General features: G+C 34.2%; 1 protein-coding gene across 22 annotated transcripts in view; it reads left to right on the top strand.

Moving 5' to 3' along the window:
• The window catches only part of TCF7L2 (transcription factor 7 like 2), a 220,498-nt gene that overhangs the window by 92,230 nt on the left and 105,711 nt on the right, over window positions 1–22,557 (top strand). The window lies entirely within an intron of this gene.

Below are 22,557 nucleotides of genomic sequence, written 5' to 3'. Positions count from 1 at the left end.
ACATTAGTTTAAGTCTTTAAATCATTGGGGATTATATTTTCTATTTAAGAGTTTTTCTCTTGTGTTGTTTTGCTGTTACACTTTTGGCAACTTAGAGGAGTTTACATGTTTCAGATTTAAACAATCCATGTGTTCAGGTTTATAACTAAAACACATAGCATATAAAGAAAAGGGATGGAAAGGGAAGTAGAAAAGACATTCATGTTCCCCTTGAAAATTAAAGGTACAAACAATTCAAATACATAATTAAATGGCTGCCAATTTTGTAAGCGGTGGCAGGACTCTATACTAATTGGCACCTATGTAGAAGTTATAAAACAGACCTCCATTTCTGTTCTTTTTATTTTGAAAATATTTTATACATAACTATGCACTGTACATATATGTGCATGTAGAATGTCATTTAAACATTTTAGGGCAACCTTTTTACCATATTTTATATAGATTGATCCAAATACCAGATAAATTCCTCAAGTTGCACTAGGTTAATATGAAACTTTTTAAAAAAGCCTAATATAGTTATAAAAAAGCTTCTTTACAATTGTATCTTACATTTCTTCTTTTTTGAGAAAAAAAATAATATTTACAGGTATAAGCAATATTTCAGGCATAAGGCACATAGTGTGTGTGCGTGCGTGTTGATGTAATATATTGATCATTAATAATGACATGCTTGTTATATCCTATTGATTCTTTGACATTGTTTAGGTGAAATGGTGAAAACAGTCAGTTCCTTGTTCAGATTCTGTACAGTCAGTTGTTTCTCACAGAAAACTGTAGTTAAGAATCCAAGCAACTTTTACTCCTACATCCAGATAGATGACATCTGGGTGTGATATAGCATTGTAGGGCAACAATTTTTGAACCAAGGGGATCTCAAGCTGGTTAACTTATGAAATCCATCCAAAATCAGGAACCCATGGATCCTGTGGGATTGAAATTTAGCAAATGTGTGGTCACTTCAGTGCTGTTGCCTGGAGGTTCAATAGACCAGTTCTACCCCAGCCCTCCAGAAGTTGGGTAAACTGGTCCTGCCCTCTGCTGCCAGATTTGCAGTCAAGCCAATCATTCCCATTCACACTATTTTTTTTTTGTCCTTGATCATTCTGTTTCTCTGTCAGGTAAGGAAATATTTCTGAAATAATGACAGGTCACAGGTTGTCTAGTAGTGACTAAAATGATGGTTCTTGGACAGAATGATGGAGTTTTAACTTTCCTCCATCATCTTCCATATTGTTCTGGAGGCTTTCCCATGTCCATAGAGGTTGTTTTTTGTTTTAAATGGGGTTATAACTTTACCTTTAAGAGTACACTGCTAACATATATAAACTGCAGCCAAGTCTACATTCAACCCTTTAATGAAACAACTTCAATAAAAGTTGCTCTCTTGTCATTATTAGATACAATATAACGATTGCAAGATTTTTTTTCCTGATATTTTCAATTTATTGAAATTTTTACATTTAAATATTGAAAGGAAGAAACACTTTCAAATTTCTTGTTTAGGACTTGAAAATTTTTTGTCTAATAATTTATGTAGCTTATATAATAGTACAGAGCTTTTGTTTCTCTCCTTCAAGTCCCAAGCTTATTAGAATTTTTTTTCTTACATCAAAATTACAAATCAAGACTATTCATAAATACATGAATCTATGTATTTTTACATACATTTTATTATGCAATAACTTAAATTCAATTATTACATGCCAAATAATAGTGTTTTAGAAGCAAATTCCTTAGGAATTTTTGAGATTTCTTTTCCCATTTGTCGAGAAATATTTTTGAAATCTTGGGAATACTGTTGAATGGATTTCTACAGTTCAATTACCCCAACACTATAGTATGTAATAAGCATATTCTGAGTAATTAAAAAAACAATGGTGAAGAATTGTGGTGCCAGGAGTATTTGAAACACCCACAGACAGTTAACCAAGGCACTGTAGGGTGAAACCACAGAGGAAACAAACATCTAATGTACTTGCCAAGTACTATATTTATTCTATATATTTATTGTAAGGCCTTTTACAAAGAAATGCAAAACCATAAATGGGAAACAAAAGCATGTGTATATGTGCCATCCCTAAGATACTTTTCCTGGCACACAGAACAAATAGTCTTAGTGGTGTGTGTGTGTGTGTGTGTGTGTGTGTGTGTGTGTGTGTGTGTAGTCTTAGTGGTGTGTGTGTGTGTGAGTGTGTAATATATAATATCACTACTTGTTCTGTGTGCCAGAAAAAGTATCATAGGGATGACATTCTATGACTGACCTGTTTTCATCCCATCCCGTCCTCAAACAAGTCCTGAAAAATTGGCAGGTATTCTAATACAGAAGTAGATCCATAAGAGCAGAAGTGTTCTTTGAATTTTCAAATCCAAAGGAACCATGTGTTTTTAAGCCACTTTGAATAGGATTGGAAATGAACTGAGACAGGACATCAGTAATATAAGCTAAACTCTTATTTACTGTTAAAACTTTTTCTGCTATGTTTCATATCAACTGTACATTAAGACTATCTTGAAAAGCCATCTCATATTTAAGATATTCCAGTAATTCCAGCTAATATTTGATAACTATTTGAATTATTGTAGCAAAATGTATATGCAAGATTTATATTGAATTTGGAATTGTTAGCAGTATCACCAAATTATTTAAACACATGTCATTTTATATTTATTTCTCCCATTGTAGCAGCTCTTGTTTCTTTTCTTATACATGAACTGTCACCAATGATTGCATCCTTGTGTCGGTTCATCTTCTTGCTATGTTGTTCAAATGTGCCATATTTGCACACAGGTTGCAGGTTGAAATCCATCCATATTTTATGGTGTTACAGAGGGAAGAATTTGTGCAGCATTCATTCCATTCCTTACAAGAAGTATATTGTATAATATAAAGTCAAAAGGGAAATGCATTTCAAAATGGCGGTTTTGGCAGTAACATTTGGAATAGGACTGTAACCTTTTAGGAATGTTGGGTGTAAAAATAATTATTACTACTGCATGATTCACAAAGGAGCTTTTCTTCAACGTTTGTTGGTTCAAATTAATCCTTGTGAACTTCATATATCATAATTTAAATGGATGTTAATGACATGCATGTTTTTGCCTGAAAATACAGGAGCAAAATTCTGGTAAAAGTGAAATAAAGTATGTGCATGTATTTAAATATAATTCTTGGCTCTTATTATGTTTCTATATGAACAGAAAATAATGGTGCTGATTTGCCATTTTATTTCATAACTTTTCTCTTGAGATAAAACTGGTATTTTATGTTATGTTGGCTTTCGGAATTATATTCCTGCCTAACCAGAGAAACAGCAATAATTCATAAATGTATGCTTCACTATTCATGATTTTTCTGAAATGTGTAAACCCAGATTTCTGGCAACAAAACCCAAATTGCCTCTCATTTTAGTGTAGTACAGTTTTACATGAAAAGTGCAATTGGAGATTAAACAGATTTTTCAATTGTGTTCATGTTAGACTATTTTACTAGGCTACATGTTGATTCATAGGCAAATTTCAAAATATGAGATGCTTATTTTATTACTTCTTCCATTCTTTGTACAGTGAATCAGTGATTACTTCAAGTTTCATAGATTCACCTGTGATTACAAAAAGCCAAAGTTCTAATGTTTGTGCAAAGGTACTGCATTGATCACAAAAAAAGATCATTCTTTCCCTTTAAATGGGAAAGTTGCCTTAGCTTGGTAAATATAAAAACAGGTATGGATAAAATGCTATAGTATAGCCTTCCTATTACAAAGCTAGTATCTAATAATAATATGGTCACTTTGTATTCTTCATCAATATCCTCCCAAACTTTTCTCTTACAAGGAGTTGTAAATAACTAATTCATCTCCAGTCAAGCATTATAAATAACTTTAGGAACACGTATGATCACACATAACTGACTAGATAAATAACACATCTGTAACAGTGGTGGGTTTCAAAAAATTTTAATCACTGGTTCTGTGGGCATGGCTTGGTGGACGCACAGAGGGTTTCTACTGACCTTCTCCTGCAATCCTCCACTCTCCCTGTGTCTTCAACAGCTGATGTGAGGCAATCTGCTGTGCTCCGCGAAGCAGCTGGGCTTCAAAACTAGGAAATAAAGGTCAGTATAGAGCCCGGGTGGGAGGGCCCAGCAACTGATCATCGGATCGAACCAGTTCACTCACAGATATCCTTGGAGCTATCAGTATGGCCAAACTGGTAGAATACCACCACTGGTCTATAATAAATGCAGACCTTCTTGAACTAAAATATCTTTTTCATTGTTATGAGTGTATGTAATAAATCCATCCATCCAATAATTTGCTGGATAATTAATATAGGATATCAGGCACTGCCATTTAAAGTCTTGGATAAATCAAATACAGCTGGTGAATATATTATTTCTACCATCTGTTGAGTGTTGTATTCTATATCAGATTAAAGTACTATTGTGTTTAATTGCTTTCCCATAGAAGGCATGACTTTGGGCATTCCAGAACATTGACATTTGATAATCTTAATTTATCCGAAGACATTGGTAGAAAAATTCCAAATGAAGGAGTGTATACATAATTTTTCGGTATCACTTAATAGTTGTGCTAGCATTGTAGTCTCTGAAAAAGAATATTCTAAATGTTTAATTTATAAAACAATTGATTGGTTAACTTACTTTTTGCATATGAATCAATATGACATTACTTGATTAGCTACTAGTAAGCATGATAATTTTTGTTTTAGAAGAATTTTTTGATATTAGGTATAATTTTTCCCATTAGAGACATTGTAGAATCATCCAGCCATGATTGTAACAGTAATGACAGGCTTTATATTACTTTAACAGTGGGCAAGAATATATTATAAATGCTGTAAGTAGGAAAGTGGTTTTTGTATCAAAGCTCTAAAGACTTGAGCTACACATTACCATAAACATGCAAGGCTGCATTAAAGTTATAGTATGATGTACTGTATATTTAGTTATGATGTATATTTAGGCCATATAGTTTTAGGTATAGGAACCTATCCTCTGTTGGAATATGGGGCAAACTCTGTAAAGTACATATGGAAAGCTGAATTAGAGTATTGATGGAATAGCTGTTCATTAATTTGTTCTGTGAATCCTGATAACAGAACCAAATTTTCTTTATTGCTCAGCTTAAAAAACCTGGTCTACATGGTCTTGTAAGAAATGCTCTAAGTAAAGCCTTCTAATGGGTTACCTTTTCACCTTTGTTACTTACTGTGCTCAAAAGGGGGCCTTGCAAAAGGGCACTGAAAGTTATATAAGCCAGGTGTGTTAACTTGAGTTTATCACATTTTAAAACTGTCCTGATTGCTTTTGCTTTTATGTCAGAGGTAAAAGGTTTAAGATTTGTAGATTGTTTGGAGGAAAATTAAAATGCATCTGCACAAGGTGCAAATTCTTCTCCACTATCCCTTCATGCCTGCGCTTACTTTGTTAGTGGTTAGAGGGATTATTCACAGCTTTCTTAATAGTTGCTATGTAATCACGAGGGAAATAATATTTTGGCATTATTTACTGTTTACTCCTTGGTAATGTCATGTGACTGATTTTTCCATATCAAATATTGATTAACAATGAGACAGACTTAATGAGGTAGCTGATACAGAACAGCCGAAAATTTGTTACTAGAGTTAAAGTGCAGAGATCTGAAATCACTGAAAAGAATGGAATTAAGTGGTTCCAGAGTAATATTTGAATAATAGGCTAATCTAATACCACATATAATAAAAACGATAGGTATGGAAGAAGCTGTCAATGTTAATAGAAAAAGTAAACTAATATCTTAAAATATGTAATATATGAATGCAAAAACATTAAAATATTTCGTATTTTAGGAATTTGGTTTCAGTAGTTCGATACAATTTATACTTGAGCATATCAGGAAAGTAACACATTCTATCTTTAAAAGGAAGATAGAAACAGCTGTTAGTCTAAACTATTGAAAGTTCATGTTTTCAAATTAAAAGAAAAAAAAATCACATAAATTAGCCAAAACAGGAGATAAAATCTTAAACTATGTATGTGGAATAAATGCTTTTGGAAGCAGTAAGAAACTGATAAGTAGCTCTAAAAAACACAAAAGCAGCCTGACCTTCTAAAGAAAGAAGGTCCATAGTTATATATTGATAGTGATTCTCAAACTTCCATGCAGTTGTTGCCTGTAATTACTTCTGTGGGAGGAACATTTTGGTTCTTGCACTTAATTGCCACAGTGGTAATGAATCATGACAGATGATTTGGATTATTTAAGTAGGCCACCCAGAAAAACATTCATAAGCTTTTTCTCTTTTTCAGCAGTTAAAATGCAATAGATTTGTATTTGTCTGTTGATTGGAGTTTTAGGAATGTTATTATAGGCTATAGAGCTATTAAATGTAAGTCCTGGTTCAGTAATATTAAAACCTGTTAAGGGATGTTTTACACGAAAAGGGTATTGATATTTAAAATGACATGTAATCTCAAAATTTCATTCTGGAAATCTAGACTAGAGAGTTGAACTAATTGGAGGTGTTTTTTTTATTTCATTCTGAAGTTTAATTTAATTGAGACTGTAAATGTAGAAGAGACAGCTTTTAAATGAGAATATATTTATACAGAGTCTAAAATCTATAGTGTCTATGGGAGTGGGTGGCAATAACAAATATAAGTGCAACCGCAACAATAATATTCAGAATTCATGATTTAAGTAATTAGTAATTTAATATTATTCTATTTTATTAAATAGTTATTCATAGCATCGTAGCCAAGTAGAAATCTTTTGCAAATGATATTGTTGTCTTTAATGCCATTGGTAGTACACAGGTAGTCCATTGGCAGGAAATGTACTTTCCCCATTCTGTTACAGCACTGTATATAGTATTGGCAATGTAGCAGCTGGGGATTATGAGATTATACTGTAATGCATCTGGAGGCACTCTGGTGGGAGAATAATATAATCAAAATCTGTTTTATATTGGTGACGGGGAGCATTGGACCTAACTGCACAGCCATTAAAATAGATGTGAAATATTTCCTGTTGATGATGTCTAATGGAATGTGTGAAGTGGGAGGTTGCTCATAGAATATGATTTTTTTTTACAGAACTCTTGTCTTCAGGATAACTCCTTCATAAAACTTACAATCACTGCTGTGTGCATGCTATGTTTCACTTCTAGGAGGGAGGGAGAAAGAGGGACAGAGAGAGCTCAGTGAACAGAATGACAGGATTTGATATAAACCAGCAGCACTGTGTTTCTGCCTTTAAGTGCAAACCTTTTCACAATGCCATATATATTGTGCATTCCATCACAGCAGTACTGAGTGCAATGTAGTTAAAACACATTCTGCAAACAGGAAATGCTAGTGACCGCGATGTGTGCTTCTCATGGAAATAAAGTAATGGGTTAAATACTTGGTGAAGGGAGAGGAAGTTACAGTGAGAATATGAGAATGAATCAGGCATATATTTGCAAAACTATTTACAAAATGGACAAAAGGTTTGAATTCTGAATGTTGATAATTCCATTTCAGTTGTTGTTGCAAGAGTAGTTCTCCATTGTCCCAGAGTAAAAAGTGGATGAATTTAGTTTTTCCTCAATAGTTTCCTGTCATGTTCATTTGATTTTGTTTTTTTAAATGGGAACACTGTTATTTTTAATATTTATATGCTATTGAAAAAAATGATAATAAAGTGCAGAATTCCCTCTGCCCCTAATCTTGGCAAGTCCTACTATTCCTGGTATTAAAAAACATTTTAGTTTTCTTGGCAGCCTTTTGGAAAAAGGAGTTGCAACACCAGGCTACTAGACAAAAGTTCAAAAAGTAAAAGAGATTGAGAAGCTAGGGTAGTGGGAATAGTAAGCTGGCTCTGCTGCTTTAGTAAAATAAATGAAGTGAAGCCTTTTACGTTTGGGTGGACTGTGTGGGGTACAAGTCAAGTTTTACCATCGATTGTGAAAATTGACAAACAAAAATTGGGACATGACCAAAAATGTTAGTCCCTGGGAATCTTGTTCACTGGACAATGTCTCAGTTGTTTCCTTGATTTTTCATACTCAGAAGTGTATTTTAGAAGGTTACCTGTTTATTATTCATCCATGCTTTAGAGGTGCTTAAATTGTTTGCTGTTTGGAAATGATTAAACATGTCGGGAGATGATAAGAGAAGGGTCACCCTGTTCTCTGCATACAGTATTTATCTAACATTCAAGTTGAATGTTCCATGTGTTTAAAAGATTGCTGCTCCCACTCCTATCCACGTCTTTTTTGCTTTTTAAAAATTTTAATTACAGAATATTAAAGAGGAAAATATGTTATGAATTCCTATGAGGAATGAGGAAACATGTATATATGTATGTATGTGTGTAGAACATGCATATAATTCATTGGAAGGATAATATCAAGCCAGCAAAGGGGTTACTCTTTAATTTATAAGATATTCTAGTGCTGACAAGAGAGTTTTGAAACAAGGTGAAATTTGAGAAGCAACTTGTTGCCTCATAATATTTTAGGCCTTTAAATTCTTTATGTCAAAATATAAAGAGTTTATGAAAGGTAAAGTAGAGAAGATTTGTAGTCTTCTGCCCATACTTGCATTGGATTTATTCTAGAAACAAACACAAATCCATAATTTGTCAGCTGTTTCAGAAGGCATTTGAAAAAACCAAGCTTTGCAAGTCTTCTGTCAGCATCTTTTAAAATGTGTGTTTGGAAGAAAATAAAGTAGGACAACAGTAATTCTTCAGGGCATAAACATATGAAGCATCCTTGCAAGAGTTAAAACTTGTTTTAGTAGGTTCGTTCTTGTCTTTTTCAGGACCAGGAAATAACAGGTATTTCTTGGCTTATAATCATTTGGTCAATGACCATTCAAAGTTACAACAGCACTGAAAAAATGATTTATGACCATTTTTCACCTTTACGTGTCTTGCAGTATCTCTCACGTGATCAAAATTCGGATGCTTGGGCACTGGCATGTATTTATGACAGTTACAATGTCTCGGGTTCATGTGATCACCTTTTGAGAGTTCTGACAAAGTTAATGGGGAAGTCAGATTAATTCAAAAATCATGTTATGAACTTAATAACTGTACTGATTCACTTAACAATTGTGGCAAGAAAGGTCATAAAATGGGGCAACACTCAATAATTGTCTTGTTTAGCAACAGAAATTTGGGCTCAATTGTGATTGTAAATTGAGTTCTACTTGTAGTTTGCTTGTTGGTTGATTTATGATTAAAAGTTTTGAATTACTATGAGGACAAATGGTTCATTAACTGAATAGTTATGCATTCTTTCTTGCATGTTTGTTTTAACTTGTGTTCATTCTCTTAATTCCTTCTAATTCAACTCCTTTTTTTAACTGTTACTCTATTTTATAGTTCCTCAATATAAATTCTGTATTGTTCTTCTTTCTTGTCAGACAGGAAGTTGCTACTTAAGGGAGCATTACAATCTGAAACACAATACAGATTCCCTCTAAGAGATACATTTTATCTTGAAATATCAAGTATGAGTACTGTATATAAATCCTTTTATCAGCTGCAGATTTTTAAGCTTCATATTTTGGATTTTGGCTTACTACAAATGAATTTTCCAAACTGTCATTATCATTTAAAGTTGATTACTTTATCCTTAGTAAAAGTGTTCCTGATATGATGATTTAGATCCATGCTGAATCATCAAAATAGATGATATTATAAAATTTTCTAAGCAATTAATTTGAAATATAGCACAACCACAGATCAGTGTGAATTAACAGAAGAATTATATGAAAAATATCTTTGTCGTATGGATTTAGCAGAACTCACTGAAATCACATGACTCAAAGAAAATCATGGAAAAGCATGAAAGCTCTTTATGTCAGCTATAATGAAGGAATTATATTTGGTAGTCACTGAACAATTTGGGCATGGTCTCTCAGAGTTTCTCAAAAAGTTGTAAACAAATCATAACACATACTATACCAGAAATATAAACAAATAGCACATACTCCATATACTTTATGTGACAAATTAAATGGGATTTCGTCCTTCCTCAAGCTGTCTGTTTGGTCACATTTACTTTTCAGGGTTCAGCCCAGCAGAAGCCAAACCAAAGCCTTTAAGTTCAAATATGTCTGACTTCTCTAAAAATATAAATCAAAAGCAATAAAGGTTAGGCAAATGTGTTTAGAATTACTGTAAGCTCCCAAGGCTAAATCTCAGGGACCTTAGTATATGTTTTAAACAATATTTGACACTTAACATATAATGAATCTTCTTTAATGATATTGTAGTTCTGTTGATTGTATCAACTGAATTTGGCTTTGCAGGAAAGTATTACTATAGTTTATAATAATATGGAATTACTTTACATTTATAATTGTATGGTTAATGTAGGAAACTAACTGCAGCTATTGCTAAAGTAATTATTTATACATTTTCCAGATCTGTAGTAAGATTTGGACCATACCAGAAAATCACATTAGATTAGATCTTGTGCCATTTTACAAATGACATAGATTACCTGATCAAGGCAATCTGTTGTCTGAATTTCATACAATTCATCTTTGTGCTTTTGCCATGCATTAGATCACTTCCATGTTTATATAATATACAGGCTAATATATGAATAGTTAAACTTCCATGAGTATTAAAATATATAAATGAGAACATTCTCTGTTAAGTTTTGTCTCTGGTACAGAGTCGTTAATTGTCCAGAGCCAATATGGAAAAATAGCATGTGAAGTCACATGTGCTTGTGCATGGACACACATTCAGTCCTTAAAATGACAACTCAATAATAAAATTAATCCTATTTAAAAGATTGTTGAAAGAAAACCACAACATGAACACTAAAATATAAAATAATCTTGTTGGTTTTCTTCCTCCCTAGAGCTCCCTGCCTGCATATGCAACTGATTAACAGTGGTTAATTTGGATCATAATAAAGATGAAAGCTATCTGCTTGCTTTTTGCAACACAGAAAGCCAGATTTTGTTTTGATATCTTGTGATTATTTACCAGGAAAACATGACAGGGTAAAATGATGGATCATCAAATTACATGCTTTAGTGTTCTGGGTCAATAGCTAAAGAGAAATGTATGAATTGTATGAACCTTATAACAGCAGTTCAAATAATATTATAGAGTAAGGCTTGTAAACTTTCCTGACCACTGTTCCCAAACCAAGAAATGGGTTGATATTAAAACCAAGGTGCTAATATAATTTGAATGATCTAAAATGACAGTTAACCAATAAAGTTTATATATTTTCATGTAGCTCATTGAAGAAAAGACTTTTGCTCAATTCTATCATACTTTCCCCCCCTTCACTATAAAAATACAGCAGTCAGCATAATCTGAGCTTTATAAGCCAAGAAGTCTGTAGTCTGCTTGATATTTCAGAAGTCCATATATAAGTTAGACTGGCAAATGAGATAAAGAAATGGGGAAAAGGATTTTTAAAAAGTACCATCAAATATATTCAAAATATATCCCATCTGCCATTTGTATGCATAAGTATCTATAACTTTACCATCAGTTGACCTTAACCCAGAAGAGATTTTATTCATTTATTAGAAATAGATAGATGAACTACATAAAATTTGATTTAGGAAATGGGCTTATGAAACTTAATACCATACTTGGACTACACTGCTATTCACTTGGTTATTTCTTATGATGGGCTATGTATTCATGTGTTTTGCTCTTGGGAAAGCAAGGAGAGATAGGAAGGTGATTCCAGTCTATAACACAATAATCAGTTCACCGCAAGGAATAAGCAGTTGAGTAGCCAAATCTAATCTAAGATCATAGACTGCAAATGTTACATCACACTATTTGTTCTTGTATGACTCTATGAGCCCCCCACAGTTTCAGCTGGCATTAAAAAAACCCCAGAGTTGGAGTCCATTGTTCCAAGGACTCATTGTTGCTATTTCACTTGTGTTCAACTTAGTCTATTTCCAATAGTGGCCCTATTGCTCTTTTAAGTTCAGGTTTTAGAACCATGATTCAGACTCCACCAAGGAAGACTGAAGAAGTTCTGGTTCTGGTTTTATTCAGTGGCCTGAATTGGTAGAGATTTGTCCAGCCATTGCTTCAACCACCTCCTCCTCCTCCTCCTCCTCCTCCTCCTCCTCCTCCTCCTCCTCCTCCTCCTCCTCCTCCTCCCTCTTCTAATTGAGTCAGACATTCCATTGCTAGTGTTGGTAGCTAAGTTCAGCAGTATCCTACAAAAACCAAAGGTTCAATTATCCATCATTTTCTCTTGCATCTGTAGTAGATAAAAGTGAAATGAATTCAGTGCTCCCTTTCTTCTCACTCTTGACAGTTATTGATTCTCTCTGAAACATTGTAATTTGCAATCTGATTTTCTCTTGATACAAGGAATTCCGGTTTGTTGCAATAGCTAATGACACTAGTGACACTGCATTTAAGACAGCATTGCTGTGTTTCAAATAAATTTTAAATATGCATTTTAATATGTAGACATTGTAAAGAAACTTTAATTGAAAAACTATTGAAAAAAACAGCAACTAATCACGTTGGAACATTCTAGCAAAGTGAGACTTATAGAAGAGATAGAACTAATATTTCACTATAAACTCAGTCCATATTTCAGTCCAGTCTTTCTTAATTTGATCCCCTTGAGATATAAAGAAGATATAAGAAAATTCCAGACATACTATCATTTCAAGGAAGAGACTGACACCAACAAGAATCTTGTTCTTCTCTGAAGTGAAATCTTATACAAACTTACTATATTAGCCATGAAATTGCTGTAACTAAGTACTCCTGAAGGATCTATTTATCTTTTTTGAAAATAAAAGAGTCACCTAGACTAACAGTGACTTCATAAACCTAAGCATGCAATTGTGATTTGTGGTATGACAGCTTCTCTGCTAAGGCTTAAGTAGCTTTGTAAGCTTATGAAAATATTTAACTCCAACCAAAATCCACAAGGCTGCTTTCTAGGTTATTTATTTATTTAATTTCCTCGAGGCAGCTTAACAAAATTGAAAAATAAAATCAGAACATAAAAAGTTACAAATTAAGTTAAAAAACAACAATAAAAGTGAGAACAATTAATCTCTGGAATGTCTTACTTCCAGAGGTGGTGAATGCTGCATCACTTGAGGTTTTCAAGAAGAAACTAGACTGCTATTTGTCTGAAATGGTATTGAGCAGGGGTGTTAAACTCAAGGCCTGGGGGGTCAGATATGGCCCGGGGAGTGCTTAGATCTGGCCTTCAGGACTGTCCTGGAAACAGCAAAGTACTGTCCCATGATGCCTCTACCAGTGAAAGGGAGCTCGGGAGGCTCACAGGCAGCCCTCCCAAACTCTGTTTTTGATGGCAAAGGATTGCAGGAGGCTGTTGCAGCCAAAAACAGAGCTCGGGGGCCTGTTTTTGCTGGCAGAGTGCTTGGACCACCACAGGCTTCCTTGAACAAGTGATGTCAAGCTGGCCATGCCCACTCTGGTAATTCCCACCCTGTTCCCCTGAGATCAAACACAACCCTGATGTGACCCTCAATAAAATCAAGTTTAACACCCCTGGTACAGAGTCTCCTTGAGCAGTGAGTTGAACTAGAAGCTCTTCCAGATCCCTTCCAATCCTATTGTTCTATATTCTATGTCCTAAATGGATACCAAATGCATACACTGTATTAACAAAGTGCTATTTGTATAAGAAATTATCTTACTTTCTGACAGAAATTGATTAGCTGAAAGCAGCTGCTTTTAGTTTAATATCCCATAGATGTGCAGAATTTCAATTGCCATGGAGAACTGTGTTGAGTTGCGATCACTGACAATAATATAGTATACAATTAGTATAATTCACAGCAATTATAACCAAATAAATAATATGTGCGGGATTATTCTGTATCTGCATAGCAAATTCCACGTTGATCTGACCGATCTTTCTGCCCCAGAAATAGATTTTTAGAAGGTGTGTGGTAGCATAGTTAGAGGTGACATTTTTTATATGACAGGAAAAAAGTCTGATTGTAAAGGTTAGAGGCGGTTCTACATTTCTTCTACCTTACTAAACATTTTAATATGGCATTATTTGTGCTGGTATAAAAAGCTAACCCAAAGATATTATATCTGTTCCAGTTGTACAAGAAGTAGCAGAAATTCTGCTCAGTGCCATTGTTAATGGGGCACAGCCTCATTTCAATGTGACTTTAACTCAGTGCTTATTAGAAGAAGAGCGAATGGATTGAACTGCAAATGTGGAATGATGATAATCAGCCTTTCCCAGCTGGTTATAGGAATTGCAGGAGGTTGGCAGGCCCTTTAAACAGAAAACCTCACATCTGCTTTTGTTTATCCTTTTGCTTCAGGCAAGGCTGCAAACTTAATAAATGGCATGAAACCTAAGGAAGCATAAATATATAAGAGCATTAGAAAAAAATGACACCATCTTTGCCTACCTGCAATATTTTAATAATACACTAGGAATGTATTATTGCTTCACAAAAGCCCCCACATGGCAAAGTTTTTCACTGATTACCCCTTGCAAGAAACATTCCTCTTTGTGGGGTTACCACTTTTCCTGGGTATGCCTAAGGCGGCTCCCTAAAGCAAATAACGATGCAACTTTTTCAAAAGGGTGTTTTATAGTGGTATTTATAATGTTACAAAACATTATTTCTCTTAAAGGAGATGAAAGACATTTCCTTGAGGTAGAAGCACAATGTACAGTCAGGGCCTCCTACTATTAATAATAACTTTAATACACAAGTATATTTACTTTCATGTTTTCCGTATGTATCGGCAGCCTACCTGGCTGTCAGCAGAGCTGTTGTTAGTGAAGCTTGCTAGGGAGAAACAATGAGCCTAGAAGCCCAGCCACCTTGGAGACAGAAAGTGGTGGTGGGAGAAAAAAACTGTGTTGAGTACATTGCTATGATTTACGATTCATTATGAAAGAACTGGCTTTCATGCATTAGCCCTAATATAAGTGAATTACAATGTACATTTGAAAAACTCCAAAATCTTTATTTCTACAGCTAATGGTTTGTTGAATACATTTCTTGCAATTGTAGGCTGATTATTAATAGTAAGTGTGAATTGGGTCAGAAGAACAGTGTAAATTGAAGGCCTTGAACTGTTTTTTCTCAGTTAAGAGCTGCAGGCTGCATCACTTAATATAAGATTAATTAATTTAGTGATGTTGGAAGCACATAATGTGATAAACCTAGAGTATGCTGAATCACAGGTATTTGTTTCACATACTATTTTCCTTAAAATATCTGAATGTTTCTTGATTTATCATCCTTTGAGCTTGCAATAACTAGATTAACTGAAAGGTACCTTTTCTTTGTAGCACAGTCTATTATTAATATCTTATATACAACTTGTGTGCAGTTCCCTTTATTCCAATAAACCCCCCATCAGAAACCTTATTAGTGGATGATATCTTTGTAACCTTTATATTGGCTACTTTAGTAGTAGACATCTACTTTTTTATATGTTCACCCAAATGCCATTTACCACCAAAATACAATTTTGAAATGTCCAAGGGAAATGCTTCCATAGCAATGGTGGTATTCTACTGGTTCGGGCAAACTGGTAGTAAAAAATTGTACCATTTGGCTGAACTGGTAATAAAAAAACAGCTACTGGTTTGCTGAACCAGTATTTCCTTTTTCCCCCTCCTCCTGATGATCAGCTGTTCTGACGATTAGCTGTGCCAGGAACCCCCCTCGCTGTCTTACTGTTTCACCCAGGAGGCTTCCTTCAAGAGGCAAAAAAATGGAGCGTGGGGGAGTGCTGCATGGCCCTTCCCCTGCGCTCCTTCTTTTGCCTCCTGGGGCTCAGGGAAGCCTCCTGGGAGCAAAAATGGCTTCCCTGAGGCCCAGAAGAAAAAAGAAGGGTGTGTGTGCAAAAAAGAAGAAGAAGCCATGCCCACCCAATCATGTGGCCATACCAAACTAGCCACTCCCACCTGGCCATGTTCACAGAACCAGTAGTAAAAATATGTGCATCCCACCCCTATTCCACAGGTGTGCAGAAATTAGTTACACAGTGTTCTGGATCCTGGCTGATATCTGTTATGAATATCCAAGTCGATACTATCTCCCTCCAATTACATCTTCCAGTCCCACCATATTTAGTACAGAAGGCATGCTGTGGATTCTGTCATTAGGAAAGCTACATTTGGTGGGATCTAGGTCGTAGGCCTTCTTGGATGTGGTGGTTGCATTGTGGAGTAACATCCCTCTCAAAGTTTAGTCTGACATCATCACTCCTGACTTTCTGGAGACTCCTCAAGACCCCATAGAGCTGGAGAACTGTCAAATGGCTTTGTTAACTATTAGCCATGGGCCATATCAAGGTGCAGAGTTCCAAATACTAATTATTACTAAAATCCGATAAAAACAATTTAAAATGAAATTGGAATGAAACACAATAATTTAATATATGGATAAATAAAATATGATAAAATTATATTTCAGTGTCACCCCAACAATCTACCCCAATCAGTCTGCCACATGCTGATCTCAACCAAAACATTTTACTCAAAAATGGCTTTATTATTAATGTCCCTTTGCCTGTTATATTGTTTAGCTGCATTTTATAGGGTTTTTAAAATGTTTGAATAATATTAAATATTAGTTGTGAATTATTGTTTTGTAACTTTGTTGTTTGCCACCAGAGTAACTTGTTTTTTCAGATAGATGGCTATATAAATTTTAAAAATAAATAAATTTGGAATTCGAAATTTTGTGATAGATGTATTCAAGAATTTATAATATGACATGCTGACATCCTGGAAGGGGTTGCAGCTGCATTAAGAAATGTAAACTATTGAAAAGGGGATGGAGCTGGCGTCTCAGCGGTACAGCGTGCAATCTTGAAGCTCCAAGATTGCCGCTGATATCTCAGTTGCAGAATGGTCCCACCGGACCTAAACCATCCCATAGAGATGGTGATTGAGGAGAGAACATCCTGTTGATCCCAGGGACATCGCAAAGTCCCTGGTTGATCCAGAAAAAGCCCTTTTTGCCAGTGGCAAAGAGGCAGCCTTTCAAACTGCTGAAGTTGGGACAGCTCTGGAATGGAAGAGATTGGAAAGAAAGTGTGTCAGTTTGGTGAGATGAACTTGTACTTATTATTTCTTGGAGAGAACACCCTGAAAAAATTAAAGTGGTCTAAAAGTGAAGAGAAAAGAATTTAAGTGGCATGATTAATTGTCACAGGTGAAAGTTTTTTTTTCTTTTTTCCCTTTTTATTTCAATTTGGCAAAGCTGTTTTACTTTAAGCTGGACTGGTACTTTTTCATCTTTTTATTTCTGTTTGTATTTCTTTCTCCTTTTTTAAAACACTTTTGAAAATTCTTTTTTGATTAAGACTCTTCTGCTTGATTTAAGATTTATTTTTCTCCCTTTAAACAAAAAAAGGGAAAAGATTTTACTTTTTTTCTTTTAGTTCCTGGCTGTAGATTGAGGAGGGGGAAGTGAAAGTGAAGGAAAGTAAGTAGCACTGCCGCCCAGAGGCTTGGATTCCTTGTTTCTTTTTTCTTTCACTAGTTAGTGTTACAATCAAGGACTCTGAGCTGTGTATTGGAAAAGATAGAGATGAGCATGGCAGTTTGTTTATTCAGGTGCTCATTTCTAAACAGATAACTGGAGTCTGGAGTTGAAGTTGAAAGAAAGAAGATTGAAGTGACCTTGAAAAATTCTGAGCTGACTTATCAAAGAGCCTTGGATATTTGGTGGCAGAGGCTTGTTTATATTAGAATTGCTTTTTACCTTTTGCCTCCCTTTCTGTCCCCCCACCACTAGTGGGGCTCTTTTTTTCTCTTTTACTGGATTTTAACTTTTTAAACCAGGAACTAGAATGTAAACCTTTTATTCTGGTTTTCTTTTTGTTTATTAAGAGGAACATATAGAATGATTTTCTTTTTTTCTTTTTTCCTTTTCCCTTTTTTACTTTTTACATCTACCATTGCAACTAATTGGATTAAGGTATACAAGTGCCTGAAGATTTTTTTTTTCCTTTTTTCCTTTGGAGTGGCAATTGTTTGCCTTCGTTTTTTTTTCTTCTTTCCCCCCCTCTTTTTCCTCTCTCTTTCTTTACAGAGAAGATTACAAGATGAGTAGAAAGACAACAGCCCCAGCTTCTTCGATACCAACTCCCTCACCATCTGGAGAACAACGATCTATACAGACAATATTACAACAGGAAAAAGAGAAAGAGGAGGAAGTGACATTACAGATAATTATATAAGGAATTCAGAAAATTGAGCAAAAAATTGAAAAGAGATGAGAAAGTGGAAAATATTCAACAGATAATGGAATATGAAGACGGATTCAAAAAAAATGAAGAAGAACATATACAAAGAGATAAGAAAATTGGAGATATTGATATTCGTTTGAGTGATGTCGAGAAGGGCAGATGTGAACCATTAGGATGGGAAATAGACAAATCAGAATTTTATCTATGATTTCAAAATATAGAAAAGAAGAAAGTAAAAACTTTGCTGAAATAATGGCAGAAATAATGGCAGAAGCACTGGAAATAACCAAAGAAAAGATGATGGATGGGATGGACAAAGTGTTTCGTGTCTACACAAGATATGCAATGAGGAATAGATTACCAAGAGAAGTTCACATTAGATTTACTAAGAAGATTATTAAGACACAGATACTCCAGGTGGTGAGAGAGAAAACACTAAAATATAAAGATAAAGAAATTGTGGTGCTGAAACAGATACCAAGAAGAGTAAGAGAGATGAGAAGAGAATATTTATTCTTGACTAAAGAGTTACTTAAAAGAGGAGTAAACTATAGCTGGCTGGTGCCAGAAGGCCTCTTGTTCACTTGGCAGGAACAAAGACACAGGATCGACATAGTTGGAAAAGCTGAGCTATTCTACTTAGAATACTTTAGAGAAAAGAACTATTGAAGCTTTTTCTTATCCAATAATATGTAAAAAGGAACAAACAGTTAGATATGGGGAGATATTGAATGAAAAGGGTGAACTTAAATCTATGCAAGAGTTGGAAGAACAAAGTGTAAAAATGAATTGGTTTTCATATTTGCAAATACAATCTAGGTTTGATAAAGACTCTAAGGCAGAAGGTATTTATGACAAGTTGACTGATTTAGATAAAATTTTGATGGGTGCTGATGAAAAGGTGATTAAAAAACTTCATGGACATCTATTAGAATTTAAATTGGAGGAGGAACAAGTCAAAGAAATGATGATTGCTTGGGGGAAAATTTTTGGATATGGGATTGATTTAGAAAAATGGCAAAAATTGTGGTCTCAAAATTATAAAATGACAATGTCAACTGCATATAAAGAAAATTTGTATAAGATGTTTTACAAGTGGCACTTATCCCCAATGAAACTTGCGAGAATGTTTAAGAATAAATCGGATAAATGCTGGAAATGTCATCGGATTTCTGGTTCATATTACCATATGTGGTGGACATGTTTGGATGCAGAGAAATATTGGACTAAAATCCACACATGGTTGGAAAAAATGATAAAACAACATATAGACTTTAAACCAGATATCTTTTTATTGGGAGTCATACCGGACATATACAATAAAGAACTAAAATATTTGATTGTGAATGTTTTAACAGCAGGTAGAATTGTATTTGCGAAGAACTGGAAAAATTACAAAATACCTATGCAAGAGGAAGTTATTAAAAAAATTATGCACTGTGCTGAAATGAGTAAACTGACATTTGTAATTAGAAAACAAGACAAGCAATTTTATATGATATGAGATTTGTTTTACCAATTATTGAATAAAAAGGCATGGTAATGTAATAGACTAGATAATTTTGTGATGGAAATTTAATAGACCGATATAAAACATAATATAGATATATATAACCACTGGTATAACACAAATGTTAAGATAAAACTTGGAACATATTATATAAAATGATGGAATAAATAGTTTTGTCATGGATGATTAATAACTGATAAATATATAAGCATATGTTTGTTCAACAATGTGAAGACTGATATAAATTGTGAGTAAATGACTTCAAAAGGATAGCACAAAAGATATGTAACCAACTGACACACTGTATGTATATAAAATGGAAGATGGTTTTATGTTTTTATGTTTTGTATGTGTATGTTTGTTTTAAAAAAAAATTTTTTTTAAAAAAAGAAATGTAAACCTTTGTACATTTATTTGGAATTGTATTTGGTTAAATTTTGACTTATTTGCCTCTCTTACAAGACAATGTTTGGCTTTTTATTTTTATTTTGTTTTTTTCAGACACCTCTACTTTTTAATTTAATTGTTTCTGGACTGAAAAAAAGCAGGCTTAGGAACAGAGCAGCTGAGAGAATTATGTTCAGTTCCAAAGCAGCATCATGTACCATCCCATTCAGAAACATAGTGAATCTTCTTTGGAGCATTTCAATGGCTCATTGCTTTGTTCCTCATTTCTGTTTTGGGAGCAGGTAGAACATCCTAAAAAGAAAGATGTGGAAGAAAACAGGGTCTGAGCTAATTTTTGCATCAAGAAAAATCAGATTTTTTAAGGTTTAAAACCAGTTAACCAAAATGGTCAATATTGATTCCCAATGTTGATGGAACTATCCATTATTGTTATGTTTCATCACACAGCCAGATGTTCAGATGGAATTATGTACACAGCAATATGAAATCACACCTACAAGTTCTTTAGCTAGTGTTGGTCTTCATACACTTTGAGTTCTCCCCAAGATTCTAGGATGTCATAATGTATCAGAATACCATATGTGTGGATCCATGCAGTGTGACCTTTTGTAATTGACAGATTATTAACTGTGGGTAATTTACTATTAGATTCAGTCTAAGACTGGTGGAAACTCAATAATTCAGGTCCTAACCAAGGACCTGAATTATTAAGTAGTGTCTATGAATACAGGCGCTTCTTTCTATTACCTTTATTATAATTGGTCACAGCCAGATGTTTAGACTGGATTTGGCATGTTTATCTGGGATAGGCAGATGTTGCTTGATACTTTTAAAGGTTTTGTCACAGGATGTAAGTTGTTCCAAGTAAAGCTAATAGTGATTCAGTCAGTCACAATGATGTTCCTGTGGTGTTCCAGTTGGTTTGGGCTTGCCTATTACTATTGGTATTATCTCTGCATTTTTTGCCACATTCATTCTACTTTTATTTGCACATTTTGGTATTTTATGATTTTCCCAGTTGTTTCTCTTCTGCTGTCTGCAGATGCTGCAGTGTCCACTATCCAGAGTTGTATGTCTTTCTTATCTACAGTTGTTAAGTCTGGATTATTGTGTGGTTGTTATGTGATTGTCTATGATTGTCTCCTTTAGCTTCTTCATTTTCAATTACTTTGTCTATTTTGTGATCCTGCCAGTTCTTGCTTGCAGGTAAATGGCATTTCTTGCAGATATCCCAATGTACCATTGTTGCTACATTGTCATGCGATTCTTGGCCATCAATCTGTGCAACCATCTTGCAGCAAATTAGTTGGACCACTATGTCTCTTTGGCTTCTTTGCAAAGGCAGTGTTTGCTGTCTGTTTCTGTCTTTTCAATTTTGGCATTGTATGCATTTGTTTGTAAGGCTTGATGATATTCCCTTTTAGAAAAATGAAGGATTATTTCTTTTAGATTTGGCAATCATTTAATACTTAATTTTTATAAGTCTTTGTGAGTGTTAGAGGTAAGCAAGCACCAGCATCTTAATTGAACTTGGTAACAATTATGTACCTAATACAGCTCAATCAAAAATAGCAAAACATTCCTTCATATAAACAAAGAGGCATGTCTGTTAAAGTTAGTCTTTATACTTGGAAAGCACAGCAAATCATAATTGCCAGACATTTGACCTGTAGTTCAACTTCTTAGTTTAATTTGGCAGATGAATTCAAGACATGACTCGGCTAACTGCTACAGACAAGAATGAAACTTTACATACAACATTTGATTGTTCAGTGCAATAAAAATAATTTAGAAGTGTATCTATATGCTTGTGTATGTATTAAAATGTATGCTTATTGCTTCTGCCCATCCAAATTAATAGATATTTGGTAGGTGCTTGGTGGCCGTTGATGGCTAGATATATCTACATAGGAGCTTGGAATTGCTGGTTCCCATCTCAGGAACCTCAGCTCAGCTCATAGTGACTTACATAGCTGATCTTAATCAGTTTTTTTTTTTTTTAGATGTTCAAGAGTAGGCTTTATTTCTTCAGGCTTTTCTAGTGAGGAAGAAAGAAATAAAATAACAAAAATATTTAACCAATACAGTACTTTTTATTCAATACTGTATATGGGTAAGTTTATTCCACTGTATATGGGTAAGTCAAGTTGCCATTTCTTCTCATTATTAAATTATAAATAATGACTGTATTGTGATAAACTGTCATGACATTCAGAAGTAGCACCCTAATTAGTCGTATAACAATGATCTGCTTAAACAAAGGAAAAGAGAAAAATGTGACTACGTCCATTCTTTCATTGATTTATACAAGCACAATTGTTATTTATTATATTATTATAATTGATTTCCTTAAATTAAAATCTCTTCCAAATTAAATATTCTTGCTCGTGGTTTGGACTTTGGCAAATA

This window comes from Pseudonaja textilis, chromosome 4, assembly GCF_049901715.1.
Source record: "Pseudonaja textilis isolate UNSWEBS1 chromosome 4, rPseTex1.2, whole genome shotgun sequence".
NCBI classification, from domain to species: Eukaryota; Metazoa; Chordata; class Lepidosauria; order Squamata; family Elapidae; genus Pseudonaja; species Pseudonaja textilis.
Note: the sequence above shows the minus strand (reverse complement) of the source record. Positions and strands in the feature narration are given on the sequence as shown.